The sequence below is a fragment of the Diabrotica undecimpunctata genome, chromosome 2, assembly GCF_040954645.1.
Source record: "Diabrotica undecimpunctata isolate CICGRU chromosome 2, icDiaUnde3, whole genome shotgun sequence".
Classification (NCBI taxonomy): domain Eukaryota; kingdom Metazoa; phylum Arthropoda; class Insecta; order Coleoptera; family Chrysomelidae; genus Diabrotica; species Diabrotica undecimpunctata.
Genome location: NC_092804.1, coordinates 42,969,154 through 42,990,790, shown reverse-complemented (window position 1 = coordinate 42,990,790; position 21,637 = coordinate 42,969,154). Strand labels below are relative to the sequence as shown.

Sequence of the window (21,637 nt, the reverse complement as noted above, 5' to 3'; positions counted from 1 at the left end):
TGTAGGTCATAAGGATCATCAAAATATGTAAAAAATAGTGATAACTATAAATAATGGGACAGTATGAAGGTACCGCTAAAAACCACACAAGATGAGACAAACAATGCAGCCGGACACTCTTCAGTAGTCAAGCATTCAAGCTGTCAAATAAAAGTCGCATCATTGAAACCATTTGAATGGGAGAATCTAGGGAATTTTTGTATCTTTGGGAAACAACTGCACAATTTTTAAGCTAATAAACAAATACAATAACTTATTAAATTTTCAATTAACATTTTTTTCTAAACTTATGTCGAAAGTTCAGTAAAAGACGCGTATTTTAAGAAAAAAATAAATTAAGATTGGTCAGTTTGATTTTGTAAACAAATACCTTTGTTGTGCCAATTAGGTACCTAGTAGATATAAATTTTCACCTTTTTTCTTTTGTGCAACCTGGTCAAAGTGTTTATTTAGAACTTTAAAACTACAGAAAAATCCACGAGAGGCAGTGGCGGGGATTACAATTTCATCCGTCTTAAAAATGAAATCACGACTTCAAAATATCGACAAAATTTTAATTATCTCAGCTTCTAGTGTACCAGTTATGAATATTTTGTTTTAAACTGGGGTCCTGTGAGTTAAAACATTCAAATATTATACTTTTAAATGCCTATAATTATTTTTCTGTTTCTACGTATAAATGAATATTGACTCGCAAAATTACTCGAATTTTTTTCTTTTTTGTGAGTTCGTTAAGGTTGCAATATCAATGCAATATTATAAAAATATTAATGTTTTTTCTCTTAAAATACGCGTATTTAGCTGAACTTTCGAAACAATTTTAGAAGAAAAAAAGTTAATTAAAAATTGAAAATTTTTTTGTATTTGTTTAGTAGCTTAAAAATTGTACAGTTGTTTAAAAAAATCTCTAGGCTCTCCTATTTAACTGATTTCAATGGTTCGACATTTATTTGAAAGCTTCAGTGCCTTTTATATGCAAAAAAGCTTTTTTGCGGTATTTAAAACGTTTTTGTTGGCTCTGCATAAGTTTGAAAACTAATAATTTTTTTTCAAAAATTTAATTGCAAAATTTTTTCAAAGACTACCTAATCGATTGTGCTGACATTTTGTATAGTGTTTTTTTATATTTTAAAGATTCTCTGGGTAAATTTTCAAAGTTCTATATTGCTTCTAAACAACAAAAATATTGAAAAACATTGATTTTTGACCCTTTTTAAATAGTTTTGGCTGATTTTGTAATAAAAATTATGATTTTTTTCAATTTGCAATCTATTTGGTCTTATAGGAAACTTAATTGTATTTTTTTTGTCGTTATAAAATTTTTATAAAATGTATAGCTGCCGAGATATAGCAATGAAAAAGAGAAAAAACATTGAATTGTTCTCATTTTTTTCACAAATTGTTTAATAAAAAATTTAGCCCACCTTTTCAAGTGTACGCGTAGCTCAATTATAATTTCTAATGATGTATCAAAGGATTAAAGCAAAAACTAGACAGCCGAAACTTGACAAAGAAAACCAAAGTGCGGAAATCACTAAAAGAGCGAGACTGGCATGGACAGGATTTAGAATACTCCGTTGGATACTGAAAAACCGTAAAATATCTCAATACTTGAGGAGCAAAGTGTTCAACCAATGTACCCTTTCTGTATAAGGCAGTTGCGCCTGCCACGGCGGCGGGAAGCTACTCAGAGCTATTGCTCAGGTGCTTGCGGCAGCCTCCACGAGGCTTTTCCCGGGCAATGGACTGTCCAAACAGTCTAGCTAATTGCGAAATACACTTTCTCCGTCCTTGGTCGGGATTCCCTGGAATGGATAGGCCAAAAGTGCTAGATAGCGGGCGAGCAAGCAGGGGTCAGGCAAGGATGGTCCATGGACATGTCTCCAACTAGGATCCCAACTTGGCCCCATAGTCAATAGACAAGGCGACCGAGCCGACCGTAGGAAAGTTCTCACGTTGCTTGAGTAGAGTCCTAGCCTAGGAAGCTAACCACGGCAAATATAAATAAACAAGCCACAACAGAAAGGTCAATGGAAAGAGCAGTGTTAGGTATACGAAAAAGAGGAGCGACTGAGTAAGATCAAAAACAAAAGTTGAGGATTTCACAAAAGTTGCCAAACTTAAATGGAGCTTCGCAGGTCACACTGGTAGACAAAAAGACCAACGTTGGAACGCCACAATACAACATTGGAGACCTTACAGTGGTAGACGACCAAGAGGAAGACCACAAATCAGATGGGTGGACGACATCAAATGAATAGCCGGAACAAATTGGAAGTATGTTGTTCAGGATAGAGATCGATGGAAAGAGTTAGAAGAGGCCTATATCCAAAAATGGACGAGAGAAGGATAAAAAGAAAGCAAAAACTAGGATCATATACGATTTACCCAAACCCAAACAGATGCCACCTGGTATAAAGTTTAAATTTAAAGTAAAGATTTTTGGGGCCGTAAATGAAAATGATTCATTGCGATGAAGATATAATTTTGAATTATAAAAGTTATAAACAGATTTGGTATTGTGAAATTTATTAAGGTGCAGAGACTAAAATGCACAGGATAAAAGAAGTAGGGGACGACCGCATAAAAGATAAATTGATGATGTGGAAGAAGACCTTAAGATTCTAAGGATCAGAAGAGTTGCTAAAAAAAGTTGCTAGAAAAAGACAAGAGTGGCGACTTCTTTGCGAGCAGGCCAAGATTAACAGATTAACAATCTGAAGCTATTTTCTTGTGGCATTTTTAAATAATTACTATTTTAAGCCACAGCCACACTTGAAGGTTAAAATAAGTTTATTGACGTTTCAATATCCACTTCGGAAATCGTTCTCAAAATACAAAGGTTTGTCTAGTTTTTAATAAAACTTTAAGTCTTTATCTTTAAAATAAGACTAATTACGTTTCATAATTATTATAAACAAATTAGCTGCGAATTTTAAAATAAATCCCTACGTTATTCTAATGGACTACCTAAGCTATGACGTCACAACGGGTGGGGTTTTTAAAAACCTTTCCAAACATTTCTACTTTGTATGTATTTGCTCCATAAATAGGTGGAAATATTGGTTTTTTTAATTGTTTGCAAAATCAATAAGGACTTTTGGTTATGAACATTCATTCTGTGCGATTGGTTATATATATATATATATATATATATATATATATATATATATATATATATATATATATAAGAATAAGAAAAAAGAAGTACTTGTGACTCGTTTGGAACAAATATATAACTGTTTTGGATGGGTTGGAGTCAATAAAAGGGCTATTGGTTAACTATTTTTTTTAACCTCGAGCTTTCAATTGTGTTTACAATTATTATCAACTACAATTAGCTCTTGATAATAATTGTAAACACAATTGAAAGCTCGAGATTAAAAAAAATAGTTAACCAATAGCCCTTTTATTGACTCCAACCCATCCAAAACAGTTATATATATATATATATATATATATATATATATATATATATGTATATATATATATATATATATGTATATATATATATATATGTATATATATATATATATATATATATATATATATATATATGTATATATATTATATGTATATATATATATATATATATATATATATATATATATATATGTTGTTCGTGAATTTGTGAGAGTATCGTATTGTAAGAGTATCAAAGTATTAAGATATTTACTATAAAGGTTCATATTTTTAGGTTATGTTATTGTTTGATTAATACTGTAATTATTCTTTACTGTATTTCAAGGTATTTTGTTGTTGTTTTTATCGGGTTTATTTCAAAATTAATCAATAAATAAGTGAATTTATTTACGAAGTTAAAAAATATTTAAAATAATGTTTTATTCTTTTTTTAAGTGCAAGGGATTTTATTCACTAAAAGACTAAATATATTTGTTTTCTCATAGTTTAAATAGCTAATAGTAGATTTGCTGTTATTACTGAAAAATTCAATAATACTGGTTATCTTTAACACATGTTTACTAGTCATTATATGCCCAGATCTAAAAAATAAACTCAAAAACTAGTACAACATTCAAAATAGTTATTTATGTACCAAGGGTATTAAATAGATGTTTATGCCCAGAGAGCGACGATGTTACAAACCCGAGGGCCTTTGGCCCGAGTGTTTGTAAGTCGCCCGAGGGCATATACATCTATTCAAACCCCCTCGGTACATACAAAGTTTTATGTCATACTAGGTCGTTATTGCATGTACAAATAAATATGTTCTAAAAATCCGAAAATTCGATTTTATTTTGACAATATATTTACTAGTAGACATTCTATCGTCCGTGTTATGTTGCTACGCTACGGAAATGCTGATAGGCGGAAGGCGGAAAGGCGGAAAAAGCAACTCAAAAGTTACTACCAAATAAGTCAAGAGATGCCTACGACAAGGAATATGAAAAATTACAGCACTGGATGACAGAAAACCATGTAGAACACATTAGTCAAACTGTGCGGGTCATCAAGTACACTTTATGCCCGCGCGGGTATAAAGTACACTATTACGTAGTTGGTAACTAAGCAATAAAAATACAGTTAATACAAAAAAACTAGTATGACAAAAAAAAATTTTTTAAACACTCATTATGGCAATTTATTACAAAGGTTTCCACATAATGTTATATTACAACTTAAACTAAGAGATAACGAATATCTTTAGTCTTTTACAGGATAAAATCACTGGCAACGAAAAAAAAAAAAAAATAAAACATTAATTTAAATATTTTTTGCTCATTATGATTTATTGATTTATTTTAAAATAACCTTGATAAAAACAACAACAAAATACCTTGAAATACTCTAAAAAATAATTAAAGTTTTAATAAAAAAATAACATAACCTTAAAATATGAACATTCATAGTAAATATCTTAATACTTTGATATTATTACCTCACAAATACACGAACAGCAAATAATACTAATCGCACAGAATGAATATTCATAATTAAAAGTCCTAATTTATTCTTCAAACAATAAAAAAAAACAATATTTCCAAATTCTTATGGGACTAATACACACAAATTATAAATGTTTGGAAAGGTTTTATATCCCCACCCATTGTGACGTCAGACTTAGGTAGTCCAAGTTCAAAAAAACAGTAAGTTTGCAAACGATTTTGAAACAGTACGATTTTTGGTTAAAAAATATTTTTTTTAAACTTTTTTTGGTGCATATTAAAAATAAAAAATTTCTATATCTTCATTATTTTATGTTATTACAAAAAATGACCGCTTAGATAAACACCTTAAATAAATTTAAGTTAATTGATCTATCGAGCTAAAATTTTGAGTTTATTAAGCACTACAAAACCCTCGTTTGGAAGCGGACACAAAAGTATAAATTAGTTTTTACAAAAGTTATAGACAATTAGCGATACTGCTGTTTTTGGAGCAACAAATTAATTTAGAAATTTTGAAAATACACTATTTTGAAGGTTTTTTATCTCTTAACAGACAAAATGTTTATATTTAAGAATAAATAGACACCTTTTTAATGGTAAGCGAATATTCGAAAAATCGCATTTTTGCACTAGAATGTTAATAATTGAAAAACGACAAGAAACGTCAAATACCTGGCTATTGCGAAGTCCTGGACACGGTTAAGTTTTGCTTATTTTGCTGGACTATTACGAATAGTACGAATATGATCTATTATATCGAGAAAATCACAAAGCATGGCATTCACAATAGATGTTTGTTTGATGTAAAATTATGATTTATTGCAAAAGTAGTCAGATCAACTAACATTCGAAATATACCCAAATGTTGAAGAGGTCAGTGATAATTAATCAATATTATCAGAATAGTGAATATCATTTAACATTAAAATAATAAAAATAAAAACAATTATAAAATTACCCAATAAACAAAATAAACAATAAAAATATTCATCTTACTTATTAATATATACCTCACGATATAATAAATTTAAATTAAGAAAAAGGTCTGTATAACAGATATAAAAGTTTAGAACGGACTATGAAATGAAGTCAAAGCATGAATGCGTGATTTAAGAAGTAAAAAAGTCAAATAACAAATAGGACATTGTAGGTAGAAAAATAATGTAGGATAGGTATAGAACAAAAGAAGTTTTTATTTTACCAACTTAAACAATTAACCAATAGCATAAAAACGAATGTTACTGGTAACACTAGTATATATTGACAAAGCAAAGAAAGAAAACAAAGAAATTGAAAAGTATTCGATAATATTGAAGGGCAAAGCATAATAAACTTAGAACTATGGAATTAAGAAAGGATCTGCTCAAAATTTCTTTCTCAGGTGCTTAAGAAGCTTAAGAAGCTAATGTATGCAAATAATATTAAACGATAATAAAAATTATAATTTGCGATTGTATTTACATTAAAAAACAAAGAGAACTATTTTATTTTTTTGCCCGCCATTATTGGCATATTTAAAAAAAAAAGGCGAATAACAATATTGCAAATATTCGTAACTTAAGCAGAAAAATGATTCTAATGACTACATAAAAGTAATGTTAAACAACCTAGTACAGAAACAAAATAATATAAAATCCAACTTTGTATACATCTGGTAAGTATTTTTGTTTCAGCACGTTACAAGATGGCGTACATTGCAATAAAATCCCTCCAAACAAATCTAGGGCACTATCTATAAAATTGTTTTCAGTAAAAGTTGATATTGGTCCGCGAATAAAGTATATCTTTCACAAAATCACTGTAAGTTCTTCCACAAAAGTCACTGAACTGTTTATAAACACTTTTAATTAATTATAAAAAACAACATGGCGGTAACGCGTGTTGAGGATTTAAACTGAGGCCTGAAAAACCGCGTTGATGCGCTCGGCACTACTATTTCAGCAGGAGATGCTTATCTACGACCTACTGTCTCCTGAAATTGCAGGAACCACAAGCGGTTCAGTCGGAATTGGGTGTTTAGTGTTGATTTATACGAGTATTAACCAGAATTTTTTATGATGACCTTTTTAAATTTTTTAAAACATAAACACAGATGTTTTAAAAAATATCTGAGGTCTAGTTTGACTTGACCCAAAAAAAAAACAATGTCTAGGCGCAATTACAAAATAAATGCGAAAAGTTACTATTTTTCTAACAAATTAAACTCATTTTGGTTTGTGAATATTTTGATGAATTAAATTCATGAAATAATTAAGTAAGTGTTTTGTTTTAGTGGTTGACAACATCGCATTTTTAGAACATTGGCTTTGTTATCAACCACCAGAGAAAATTTGAAAGTAACAAAATGAAAACAGATAACTAAATGTGGTTGACGTATGAGGAAAGTTCTTGTACAATCTTAAGATTGTAGTCGTAATTACGACGTTTATTAAAAGATATCCCGCCATCTTTTAAAGAGTCTTCCTGGTGGGTAGGTGCCTGTTGGTTGTAAACTCCTAACTCCTTGCTCTTCTGGCTAGTCTCTCACTATCCATTTGTGTAATTTGTTGGTTCAATTCCAATCCCCTCTGTGTAATTCAGATCTCTTATTTCGTTAGTTGATATACTTTCCTTTTTGTTATAGTGTTTTCCTTGCTATTGATATCACCTGGGTTCTTATTTCAGACGTTTTAAGTATTACATATTATTGATTCTGTTTTATCGGTTCTCATTCATATTGCATATATTATTATTGGTCTTGTATATGATTTATGTATGCATATTTGCTCATCTGATCTCATATCCTTACTCCTCCATATAATGTCTCTCATATATGGTGATACATTTTTCTTTTTTTCCTACTTTTTTCTTGAGAGGTGAGAATCTTGAAAATACCTCTGCAAAGGTGACCTAGGTGTGTTAGATTCGGACGACTACGCCTCACCGTAGCTGACCGCCTACCAACTAAACTCACCCCCTCTTCCTCCAACCGACGCGCCTGGCACCACTCTTAGCGAGCATTACCATCTGACCCGTCAGCTTTTGCTCATAACTCCTATCTGTCGCTTTCCGTATGCGCTTCGTGATTGTCATAGCGTGCCAGTCGCGCCACCACGTCTGCACCGGACTTGGTTTGTAAAGTAAATATCCTTGTGTCGGGCGGTAGGCAGGAAGGAGCAACCGCAGCGTTATTTCAACCATCTTGAACTCACAGAGCCAGAGCCATCAGAAAACAGCTCCAAGCAACTCCAGACAATCATACTCCACCTCCGAGGGATAGTCCATTCATCATTCCATCCACACCACCCCATTGCGAAGTAATAGGCTGCTCTAAAAGAAGACACACAACGTAAAACGTACACTAGGTACAAGTAGAAACAAAACAACATATATGTAAATTGATTTCTGCAGTGTAGTCAAGCTCTTTGGGAGCTGTAAGTGGGCTCCCCTGGTTAAGATAAAGAAATGTAAGTGTAAACATAGAAATAAATGAGACTGTGTAGAATATTATTTACTGTTCCTTCTACTTTAATCTAGACATATTTCTTGTTTTTCTTCAGCATTGCCCCTTATTCTACTGGACTATTATCATTCCATCTCTTTCTATGTCGACCTACGCTTCTTTTTCCGGTGACTTATCTCGGAATATTTTAACTATTTTAACCATTCTATTTTCTGCCATTCCGCTAATGTGACTTTTCCATTCTGCCTTTCGAAATTGCTCCCATTCATTTATGCTGTGTATGATACACGTGTTTCTGATGTCGTTACTTCTGGATCTGTCGATATATTGATTGCGAGGTACTTAAATTTCAAAACTGATTATACCAATTTGATTTCGATCTCTAGTTTGCACCTTATTGGTTTTTGGATATTACTAGACTTTTTGTAGTTATATCTTTATCAATGACTTCAATGTGAAGGCACTAAAAATCGTACAACAATGATGGAATCTAATCTGAAATTTAATACAATAATAGAAGAAGTAGGACGAAACAAATATCTTGGTTAACGAAAGGTGCAAAACAAACAGAAAAAAGAGATAAGATGAAGTATAAAAAAGTAAGAACCACCTTCATGAAAAAAAAAAAAATTCACTAATAGAGTTAAAAGGCAACAAGAACACTGAAAATATCAAATTTACAGAAATTTAAGCTTCCCTGTAGATGGTGTTCCAAACTGGCAGAAGATGTAGTAACCGATTTTGGAGAGATCATGTTGACATGATTTCAGAAGCGAACAGGGCAAGATGGGATAAGATTCAGGAACTAAACACACGGATACCAATAGACAGATCGAAAAAAAAAATGGTATGTGAGTTGGAGTTATGTGTACAAAAAGAGGTCATAATAAGACTAAACATAATCTATTACACCGTTGATTAAAAAAAATCTTTTATAAGAAGAAGTATTGCGAAGAATGGTTTACGTGCAAAAATTAATGCGCACAGAAAAAAACAAAATAGGGGGAACCAGATAAGCAATGGTACGACTAATAAACCGATATAAGGGAGTATTGAACGTTGCGGAAGCCTTTACCGAACCCCAAACATCTAACCCAATTTCAAAAGGATACTTCTTTTCGATTCCAAATTATCTGCAACTTTGGTAAATTATGACCTATTAACCCCAAATTCCATGGTGTTCTTCGTTGGACCAAGAGGATCAAGAGGACCAAGAGAATAAACAAGTTACCAGAATATAGAACTTTTACTTTAAGAATTATTACACAGACATACGTATTATAAGAAAAGGTAAGCAGACAACCACACAATTTAAGAAAGGAGCTGTTGAATCTTTAATAATGGAGTTAAAAATAAAAGGTTTAAAAAGTAGGGAATCTCTTGGCTGACAAATTTAAGAGAGTAGTTTAGTATGAGCTCCAGTCAATTGTTTAAGACATCTGTTAATAAAGGAACTTTAAGAAAAACAACAAAAATTATAAAACATGTTAAAACATTGCAAAGAAAACTAAGGAAAACTAATTATATCAGTAATTACGGAACTATTAAAATGTATCAGGAATTTATTTTCAAGTAAATAATAATAGATAATAGAAAATATTTAGCAGTGCTCTCTTTTTTGTACCCAATATTATTAAAAAATATTTACGGTATTTGATTAAATATGATAAATTTGGTAAACAAATAAAAACGGCGCGTGGCACTTGGGGAGTGTCGACAGAAGTGACTACTTCTTATCCCGTGTTAAGACTATATGTGGGTTAATGAGATTTTATGTTTGGTTATTATTGAATTATTAATATTTTTTATAATAATACCACACATTAAGTTCCTTAAAATTTAAAATTGGCAACCAATGCAGCAGAAACAATCGATAAAGGGGAAAAGTTTCCCAAGTTAAAATGGGGATTTTAATACACGAAGCTTGGTGCGGATCAATTTGACTAGTCCGTTTTTACTGATATTCTTCTTCTTCTTGATGTGCCTATCCGTTACGAATGTTGGCGATCATCATGGCAATATTGATCTTATCTGCAGCAGCGCGGAAAAGCTGCACAGATGTTGTATTGAACCAGATTCTGAGGTTCTTTAACCAAGATGTTCTTCTTCTTCCTGGACCTCGTTTTCCAAATATTTTTCCTTGCAGGATGGCTTGAAGGAGAGCATATCTGGATTCATTTCGCATAATAGGTCAGAAGAACTGTAACTTTCAGTACCTCTCGGTTATTATTCATTCTTCTGATGATCTCCTCATTTGTGACTCGGTCAGTCCACGGGATCTTAAGCATTTTCCGATATAGCCACATCTCAAATGCTTCCAGTTTTCTGCATATGTCTTCGTTCAAGGTCCACGATTCAACACCATAAAAAAGGACAGAGAAGACGTAGCATCGCAGTATTCTTACTTTTGTACCAAGAGAGAGGTTGTGACTCTTGAAGAAGGCCCCCATCCGATTGAAGGTGAATCTAGCCTTTCCGATGCGTGCTCTAATCTCCTGGTTGTTGGTCCATTCTTCATTTATTATGGTGCCGAGGTAGTTGTAGTGCGTCACTCTTTCTACAGGGGATTGGTTGACGTAGAGTTGACTTTCTGTTATTCTTTTCTTGCTAATTATCATAAGCTTTGTCTTATTAACGTTTATATTTAATTACTGATATTCACTTTATGTAAAATATTTATTTTTTGCAGATTACACGACTTGGCGAAACAGGTGTCCATTTGTCAAGTAGCACAAAAACATAATATTTATAGGATATATTATTTTTAAATTCGTGCATAGATTTATTTACGCAGCAAATGAAGTTTTTGATATCGTAACAAAATTATTTTTCATTTTGGAATTTTTATGCTTGTGATTCATAAAGTTGATATTACTTAACCATATTTGGGAAAAAACTTTCATTGAAGAGTTCCAGTCGTTGCGGATTTTCCGTAGTTAGAGCGTAATCTTTAAAACCTATAACATGAAATTTCGATTTTTGGCAACAGATATGAGGCATTTGAAATATGCCGAAAAAACACTGAATTTAAACTTTCACATTACAAACGATTTCACCTCTCGGGAAATGTCTCCACGAAGACGGCATTTGGGTGAAATTTGTAGCTGAAGAGTGTCAAAAAACTTACTTGTGCAGTCTAAAAGAGAAGTTTTAATTCAGTGTTATTTAGGCATATTTCAAATACCTCATATTTATTGCCAAAACTCAAAATCGAAATTTTATGTTATAGTAAAATCATGAATGTGTTGCTTGTGTGAGTCCATTTTAAAAGGGGTAAAAAGAAATAAATTAGACTTACTCACAATCAATTTAATTTTACTACCCAAGACGACCGGTTTCGCTTTCTAAAATTTGCAAAGCATCATCAGGTCTAACGGTACCAAGTAAATTAAATGATTCCGGTACAAGAGTTTTTATATAGGGATTGGTGATACATAGTTCAAACTATCCCGTATTACTGATAACGAGTGACCTTCGGTCAATGTTGTAACTGTCTGACAACTTAGGAGGAAGTTTCTTGAGGTGAGGGATGTTAACAGATGATATAGGAGTAAGGTATATGTTATTGTTTGTTGAAAGAAAATGTGATGTTTTATATTATTTAAATTATTAAAGTTATTTATATTTATTAAAGAGATATATTTTGAAATGTATGTTAAATTATTGAAAATTTTTATACAGAAAGAGGACAGTTATATGACAATGAATGAAAGTACTTGTACTATTTTGTGGGTGTGCAATGTCTTTGACTTGTAGACAACAAAAATACTAGTAGATAACAAAAAAAACCCAATTCCTCTCCTAGCAAGTAATGTAGTGCCTATAAGCCCCCTTTTTTAAAGTTTTATGTTTGTTTTGTCCTGTTAATTGTGTTCTGTTTGTCCCTAATTGTGTTTTAATTTATTATTTCAACATTTGACATCACAATTATCTGCCTAGCAGAAATTAAATGCTTTTATTCAAAAGTTGATAATTACAATTACATCATTATTGTTGAAATAAATGTAGATGATCTATAGAAATGTTACTACGCATTGCTATATCAATTCTTACGATATATATTTTACGATATTGAAATTAGGTACATCAGATGTATTAAACTTATTACTTTCTTTTTAGAGTTTACAAAAAATATCCTTCGATATGTTAAAAAGATTCGTTTAAAAAAAGGTGAATGCGCTACAACTCTTGTGTTTTGATCTTGAAAGTGACCAACAAGCTTCGCTTAGGTAACGTACGTCGTGGCTTATCGATGCGTAGCTCTGAATCGAAACAGAACTTTTTAATTCTTAAAATAATTATTCATATATACGCATGTGTGCCTGCCATGCAGGAGTCTGGTTTTTTAGTTTGTATTCGTTTTAACCTGGCTTGGGATTATTTTTGGATTTGTGGATGTTGGATAAAACAAAATCGAAGTGTTTATGATAGAGATTGAACGGCAACAGGATTAACTTAAGACATCTACATTGGTATTAGTGGGGAAGATATAGTTTCAATTAAATATTTGTTTTAGACAAATGAACATTGACGAACAGCATAAAAATAGTTCAGGCATTATTCTATAATACATGTCCTAATTTTTTTTCTTTTGAGTTTTAAGGTAGTATTTGTTTTAAAAAAATAGTTTGTTCTATTTTGCATCTAAAATGGCACTGGTATTTATTCAGTGCTATTCTCCTGCATATTCTTTTAGTTTTACCACTATGGAGCAGATAGAAGAAAACCTAAAGACCTTAACAATCACCAACTGAAAGCGTAAAACCCTTAATAGATCGGAATGGCGAAAGATCTTGGAACAAGCTAAGACCCACAAACGGTTATCGTACTAGTGATGATGATGACGATTTGTTCTATAACGTCTCTTTAATTTTAAGCTATACTATTAAACATTATTGATATAGAGCAAATCGTTTAAAGTAGAATTAACAATATATGAAGTTTCAGGGGAAAAACAAACGATGTCACAAAAGTAACTTACAGAGAAAACTTAATTAATGTTACCAAACCTCTCGTTACGATCTTAGAAATAAATAAAACTACATGCAAATATTTTTAAGTAGTTTATTACTATTTTGTTAATATCTAAACAAAAGCATTTTACCATTATAAGTGGTTCGGTAATAAACCAATCTGCGTTTTTCTTTAATCACTCGAATTCTCTTACTTACTGCAGAGCTATTAGACACTTACAAATAAATTTTTCTTGCAGAAAAGTAGACCACTGTTTCGTTAATTTCTGGTCCACGTCTTAACTTAAACGGTTCCGGCTTTTTTCTTGCATCTTGTAACACATTTATCCAATCTACGGGTAGCTCCATCCTAGTCTTCAAATTTATCAAGCCCATGTTTTTATCACATTCTAGATACGAATATCCTCTGATGGGGAACGTGACTTGAATAGTATCCAGATGCTTTACATCGTGGACAATGTAATGAAGTAGCTGAACAACCGCGAAATTTTTATTTTGTCCGCCATGCCAGCTGAGTCGCAGAAAATGTGAAGATGACGGACTTCTGTTGGTAGTTCATTGAAAATAAAGAAGAACAGAAACGATGATACCTCGTCGGATCCTTTCCTTGACACATATTCAGGATATGTAAAAAAACATATATTCAGGATTTTCCTGAAAACAGTACGTGAATGTTGAACGAAAACATAGAAAGCTGTCTCCCATAATAAGCATCGTTAGTGCTGATGTTGTGTAAAGAAATGTTTTTCTACTAGTCCATGACGATTGATTAGTATTTAAAAGTTCTCCTAGCTTTTGTTCGGGCAGCTCGTTTTCTATGATAGAAAACTTGGGCACGAGTTTTGTGCAATTTATTTTCCATAGATAGAGCTTTTATCTGTGCTGCATCGTCAACAGAATAAAGAATCTTGATTTTTGCAATAAACACACCACACTTGCTACATGTATCTGCCCTAGGGTACCTAAATGAAATGTTAAACTTGCTATTAAAATATTTCGGTAGGTGTCTTACGAAACAGATACAGCAGGATACTTTTCTTTAAACATTTGAAACATTTTCATATTATTCAACTTGTCACATAAATACACTTTTTTGGAGTTGTGAATGCTATAATGACTCAATCTGCCCCGAAATGAAGCAATATGTGGCTGAATCTGGGTAGTAAAATCAGAAGTTAATAGACGATATTTCGAAGAATGCTTTCCTCTTTTGTCGATAGGAGCAATTCCGGAAGTTTTCACTGAAGTTTGAATGTCTACCAACTTAGATCTAGTGATATCATGCATCGCAGTAAAGGCACTACTGTAGACAGATATTTTTTCTATTATGTTTTCCCTCTTCATTCGTACTATGTAGCGATACGTAGCATCATGATGTTGTTCTCCATCGATTTGTCGTGACCTTTGTCTTACAACTAGCAATACAGCAATCAAGCGAGCTAAATAAAAGTTTTGAGCATCTATTGATCCGAGTTGAATGACTGCGTTAAGTATGTTTTGCCCCTCTTGAGCAGTAGTGTTTTCGAACCACTTCAATCTTCTACACTTACAATAATCTCCTAACTCGTGAGACTGCAACCTCAACAAGTTTACAAGATTACCTCTGAAATTTTTAAAAAATGGACATCGTTTGTTTTTTCCCTTTATCCTTCATACGCTACAAGATATGGTATAAAAACATGGTAGAAAACAGAATAAAGAGATCAACGATAGAATACAAAAAACTCTAAGCATCTATCATTTAATGAACAAGTTTATAATCATGAAAGAAATTTCCATTGAAACAAAAATAAATGTGTTTTAGTCCATATAGAGAACAGTATTAACTTTTAGATGAGAATCATTAACAAAGAGAGATAAAAAACAAAAATTAGACTATAGAAATGAAGAAGATAGAAGAGTTAGAAGCCTAACCAAGATGAAAAAAATACGAAACACACAGACAAGAGAAGACCTACAGATAGAATCGATATACGACCTTACTAAAAAATGGTAATTAAGTTGGTGGTGTCATTTACAAACAATAAAAGGTATGAGAGCAGTGAAGGAAATATGACAAGCAAAATTAAAAAAATAAACGAAGACCACAACAACTATGGAATATATTAACATATCATTAAAAATAGAAAAAAATATATATATACTTATATCCTGATCCAATAAACCCACAAGTTCCAGAGAATATGATATACTTTCAGCAAGATGGAGCACCACTTCATTACCAAATCATTGTTCGGCAATGCCTTAACCGATATTTCCAAGTCGGTGGATAGGGGGCGGTGGAACGATGGAAAGACCAGCATGATCTTCTGTTCTGATGCCACTAGACTTCTTATTATGGGGATATGTCAAAAATATTATAAACAAAACTAAACCCCTCGGCTCATTTATGAAACCGAATACACTTTTTAAAGAAATTTCAATTTAAGATTAAGATGTTGCCAGTCGTTCGCGGTAAACGTTTTGAACATCTCTTATCTTCACATTATTGTATTTTTTTTATTTTTTACATAATCAAAAAATCAACAGTATCACTTATTAGTTTTTCAGTGTGTTGTAGCAAATTTTCTTTTTTTTTAATGTTAATTTTTGCAATAAATCTGAGAACACATTTTCGAAACCAAGACAAGTATATGATATTGAACATAAGAGATGTCTAGAATATTCTGAGGAATTCAAAAATTGAACAATATATAGGGTGTTGTATTTGAAATAAGAAAGTTGGTATTGGCCACTCTTATATGACACACCCTGTATAAAAAGTTTTTTTTGTAAAAACTGCGCAACTAAAAATACCAATCGACATTTTCGGACAAAAATCGACGTCCGAGCGTTTTTTTAAACACGTCGCGATTTATTTATTATCGAATTTATTCCATTTGGCTGTTCCATTATGTATAAACCAGAAGCACTAGTACCAAACTTTTTTAGCACTACACTAGAAGGCCCAAAGATTAAAACAGAGACCTAAAAAATAAAAGTGCAAGAATCCAAAGATAACCAATTATTGCCTATACATGCTGGCATCACTATTATATTAAAATTGGTTAAAAAGAGAGTCTAAGGATAACAAACCATTGCATAAAAATAATACTGACTTATAGCGTCAGATATTTGGGAATGTTAAATCAAAATTGGTCAAACAGGGTGTCTAAAAATAACGAATCATTGTTTACACATGTAGAATGTGCGAAAAGAACCGGGACAGTCGAATATTTCGTGATATTTACATCGGATTGAAAAACATGAAAACATGTGTTCGATATTTTTTAAAAATCTATCAAATTAGACTAAACACGACCCCCCTAGCACCACCCCCTGCGAGTAGGGCGGGGGCAACTTTAAAATCTTAAAATGGAACCACCATTTTACTGCAGATTTGGAATGCCCTTAAAAATTAATAACTTTTATTCCATTTTTTGTCGAATTGTTAATAAATGGAGATATAATCGGAAAAACGATTTATTCCGATACCCTAGGAAAATTCTGGAATATCTCGAGAAATAACATTCTGAATAAAAAAACCAAAAAACATTTGTATTATTTTTCAAAAATCTATCAAATGATGTCAAACACGACCCCCAATCTCCATCCCATGGGGGTGGGGCGAGGAGAAACTTTGAAATCTTAATTGGATTCGGATTCTACGTGAATAAGTTTTATCTGAAATTTTTTTTCTATTCATAACAGATGGCGCTGTAATCACACAAAAACAAATACAAATCAGAAGTCTGTAAACTAATTTTTATGGAACTTAATACAGTTTTTTACGTAGAATCTGAAACTTCAAAAAGTTGTTATTTAAGATTTAAACGTACGGCATAGGAAAATACACACGAACCTCCGATTGGTCCTAATTTAAACGTTATTTATGAGTCACCCTAACATGAAATTTTTACATTTTAGTCTTGTTTATTTCTATTTATATTGAAATAGTATTCAGAATTTTAAAAGACTGTGTACTAAATAGAACATTGGCTGTTAATCTTACACAATTAGTAAATTTTATCATAACTCCTTATGAATTGTACTTAAAACAGAGAGAAACAGATTTTAGCAATGGAAGATATTCTAGATCTCTCCTTAAAAAAAATGCTTAGATTTAAAAGTAGGAATGACTTTTCTGTAGAAAAGTAATTAGATACACCAGACGTGTATAAAGTTAAAAGTTTACAGGAAGAGCAAACAGTAGACATCATTAGAGGAATATGTACCTGTAGCCCAGGCACTTCAAGAAAAATATGTAAACATTCATCTGCCGTAATATTCTCACTTGAAAATGATATAAAAACTGTATACAATTTGGTGTGTATAATTACCAAGAGGGATACGCTATATATATCTAATGGTATTCGGCCACCACCAGAGTGGTTTTGCTCATTGGAAAAAAGTTTAGACAGCAATATGCAAACATGCATTCCAAGGGGGTGGGTGTAGGCGTCGCGTTTGATGTAATTCGATAGATTTTTAAAATATATTGAAAACGTGTTTTTCAGTTTTTCGATCAAACGTAAATTTTGCGACCGTTTCTTTTGGTACACCCGGTTACCCGGTATAATATAACGCTGATAGCGTTTGAGAATTTGAGCATTTGAGAATAGCAACAGATATTTGAGAATAATAAATTAAAATTGATAAGAAAAAAATACCATTTGTATTAGTCACTAACAGTTTTAACTTAAAATAAAAAATTGACGAATTGGAAAATGTGCTTTACATCCCAAATCAATGTTACAACATCGCTAGGCCACAGCAAAACCTATTAACAGTTATATTTTCAATTATATGACTGTACTTGGTATACACAAACATGCTTAATACATTATGTGGGTATGGTTTAAACTTGTCATATTTTAATAACGACTAGTCTAATGTAACTCATTTACTGGACAAAAGGTTAATAAAACTTTAATCGGGCACAACTCATGTTTATTGCAGGGAATGCATTATAACACTGAGAAAAGTAATAAACTAAAATGTACTTACACGATAAAACGAATGAAATTATATATTAAAAAAAAAGAGTATATATATATATATATATATATATATATATATATATATATATATATATATATATATAATATGTATTGAGTTTGGATGGGTTGGAGTAATATAAGGAGTGTTAGAAGACTTTTATTGCTCCAGCTTTCGAATGTATTTACATTATTTTCCAAGAGCTATAAGAAAAATTAAATGTACAGCATTAATTGTACTCATTGTGAGGCTGTATATATTGTTGAAACTGGGAGGAATTTGTCTTATCGCATTATTTCCCACAAAAGTGATTGCAGAATCAAGAAACCTTCTTGTGCTTTGGCAGAGCATGTGATTGATAAAGATCATATCATGGATTTTGACATGCATCTCGTTTTCTATGATAGAAAACTTGGGCACGAGTTTTGTGCAATTTATTTTCCATAGATAGAGCTTTTATCTGTGCTGCATCGTCAACAGAATAAAGAATCTTGATTTTTGCAATAAACACACCACACTTGCTACATGTATCTGCCCTAGGGTACCTAAATGAAATGTTAAACTTGCTATTAAAATATTTCGGTAGGTGTCTTACGAAACAGATACAGCAGGATACTTTTCTTTAAACATTTGAAACATTTTCATATTATTCAACTTGTCACATAAATACACTTTTTTGGAGTTGTGAATGCTATAATGACTCAATCTGCCCCGAAATGAAGCAATATGTGGCTGAATCTGGGTAGTAAAATCAGAAGTTAATAGACGATATTTCGAAGAATGCTTTCCTCTTTTGTCGATAGGAGCAATTCCGGAAGTTTTCACTGAAGTTTGAATGTCTACCAACTTAGATCTAGTGATATCATGCATCGCAGTAAAGGCACTACTGTAGACAGATATTTTTTCTATTATGTTTTCCCTCTTCATTCGTACTATGTAGCGATACGTAGCATCATGATGTTGTTCTCCATCGATTTGTCGTGACCTTTGTCTTACAACTAGCAATACAGCAATCAAGCGAGCTAAATAAAAGTTTTGAGCATCTATTGATCCGAGTTGAATGACTGCGTTAAGTATGTTTTGCCCCTCTTGAGCAGTAGTGTTTTCGAACCACTTCAATCTTCTACACTTACAATAATCTCCTAACTCGTGAGACTGCAACCTCAACAAGTTTACAAGATTACCTCTGAAATTTTTAAAAAATGGACATCGTTTGTTTTTTCCCTTTATCCTTCATACGCTACAAGATATGGTATAAAAACATGGTAGAAAACAGAATAAAGAGATCAACGATAGAATACAAAAAACTCTAAGCATCTATCATTTAATGAACAAGTTTATAATCATGAAAGAAATTTCCATTGAAACAAAAATAAATGTGTTTTAGTCCATATAGAGAACAGTATTAACTTTTAGATGAGAATCATTAACAAAGAGAGATAAAAAACAAAAATTAGACTATAGAAATGAAGAAGATAGAAGAGTTAGAAGATGAAAAAAATACGAAACACACAGACAAGAGAAGACCTACAGATAGAATCGATATACGACCTTACTAAAAAATGGTAATTAAGTTGGTGGTGTCATTTACAAACAATAAAAGGTATGAGAGCAGTGAAGGAAATATGACAAGCAAAATTAAAAAAATAAACGAAGACCACAACAACTATGGAATATATTAACATATCATTAAAAATAGAAAAAAATATATATATACTTATATCCTGATCCAATAAACCCACAAGTTCCAGAGAATATGATATACTTTCAGCAAGATGGAGCACCACTTCATTACCAAATCATTGTTCGGCAATGCCTTAACCGATATTTCCAAGTCGGTGGATAGGGGGCGGTGGAACGATGGAAAGACCAGCATGATCTTCTGTTCTGATGCCACTAGACTTCTTATTATGGGGATATGTCAAAAATATTATAAACAAAACTAAACCCCTCGGCTCATTTATGAAACCGAATACACTTTTTAAAGAAATTTCAATTTAAGATTAAGATGTTGCCAGTCGTTCGCGGTAAACGTTTTGAACATCTCTTATCTTCACATTATTGTATTTTTTTTATTTTTTACATAATCAAAAAATCAACAGTATCACTTATTAGTTTTTCAGTGTGTTGTAGCAAATTTTCTTTTTTTTTAATGTTAATTTTTGCAATAAATCTGAGAACACATTTTCGAAACCAAGACAAGTATATGATATTGAACATAAGAGATGTCTAGAATATTCTGAGGAATTCAAAAATTGAACAATATATAGGGTGTTGTATTTGAAATAAGAAAGTTGGTATTGGCCACTCTTATATGACACACCCTGTATAAAAAGTTTTTTTTGTAAAAACTGCGCAACTAAAAATACCAATCGACATTTTCGGACAAAAATCGACGTCCGAGCGTTTTTTTAAACACGTCGCGATTTATTTATTATCGAATTTATTCCATTTGGCTGTTCCATTATGTATAAACCAGAAGCACTAGTACCAAACTTTTTTAGCACTACACTAGAAGGCCCAAAGATTAAAACAGAGACCTAAAAAATAAAAGTGCAAGAATCCAAAGATAACCAATTATTGCCTATACATGCTGGCATCACTATTATATTAAAATTGGTTAAAAAGAGAGTCTAAGGATAACAAACCATTGCATAAAAATAATACTGACTTATAGCGTCAGATATTTGGGAATGTTAAATCAAAATTGGTCAAACAGGGTGTCTAAAAATAACGAATCATTGTTTACACATGTAGAATGTGCGAAAAGAACCGGGACAGTCGAATATTTCGTGATATTTACATCGGATTGAAAAACATGAAAACATGTGTTCGATATTTTTTAAAAATCTATCAAATTAGACTAAACACGACCCCCCTAGCACCACCCCCTGCGAGTAGGGCGGGGGCAACTTTAAAATCTTAAAATGGAACCACCATTTTACTGCAGATTTGGAATGCCCTTAAAAATTAATAACTTTTATTCCATTTTTTGTCGAATTGTTAATAAATGGAGATATAATCGGAAAAACGATTTATTCCGATACCCTAGGAAAATTCTGGAATATCTCGAGAAATAACATTCTGAATAAAAAAACCAAAAAACATTTGTATTATTTTTCAAAAATCTATCAAATGATGTCAAACACGACCCCCAATCTCCATCCCATGGGGGTGGGGCGAGGAGAAACTTTGAAATCTTAATTGGATTCGGATTCTACGTGAATAAGTTTTATCTGAAATTTTTTTTCTATTCATAACAGATGGCGCTGTAATCACACAAAAACAAATACAAATCAGAAGTCTGTAAACTAATTTTTATGGAACTTAATACA

The 21,637-nt window shown here is 31.9% G+C and overlaps 1 protein-coding gene across 2 annotated transcripts in view; it reads right to left on the bottom strand.

The window, feature by feature from the left end:
* Positions 1 to 21,637, bottom strand: part of LOC140434462 (uncharacterized) — a 271,759-nt gene that overhangs the window by 222,553 nt on the left and 27,569 nt on the right. The window contains exon 1 of one of the 2 annotated variants that reach the window (XM_072522752.1): positions 6,604 to 6,806. The exons of the other annotated variant lie outside the window; for it this stretch is intronic. The gene's annotated coding sequence lies outside the window, so the exon portion shown is untranslated. Of the gene's footprint in view, positions 1 to 6,603; positions 6,807 to 21,637 lie in introns of those variants that run through there. 2 annotated transcript variants of the gene reach the window in all.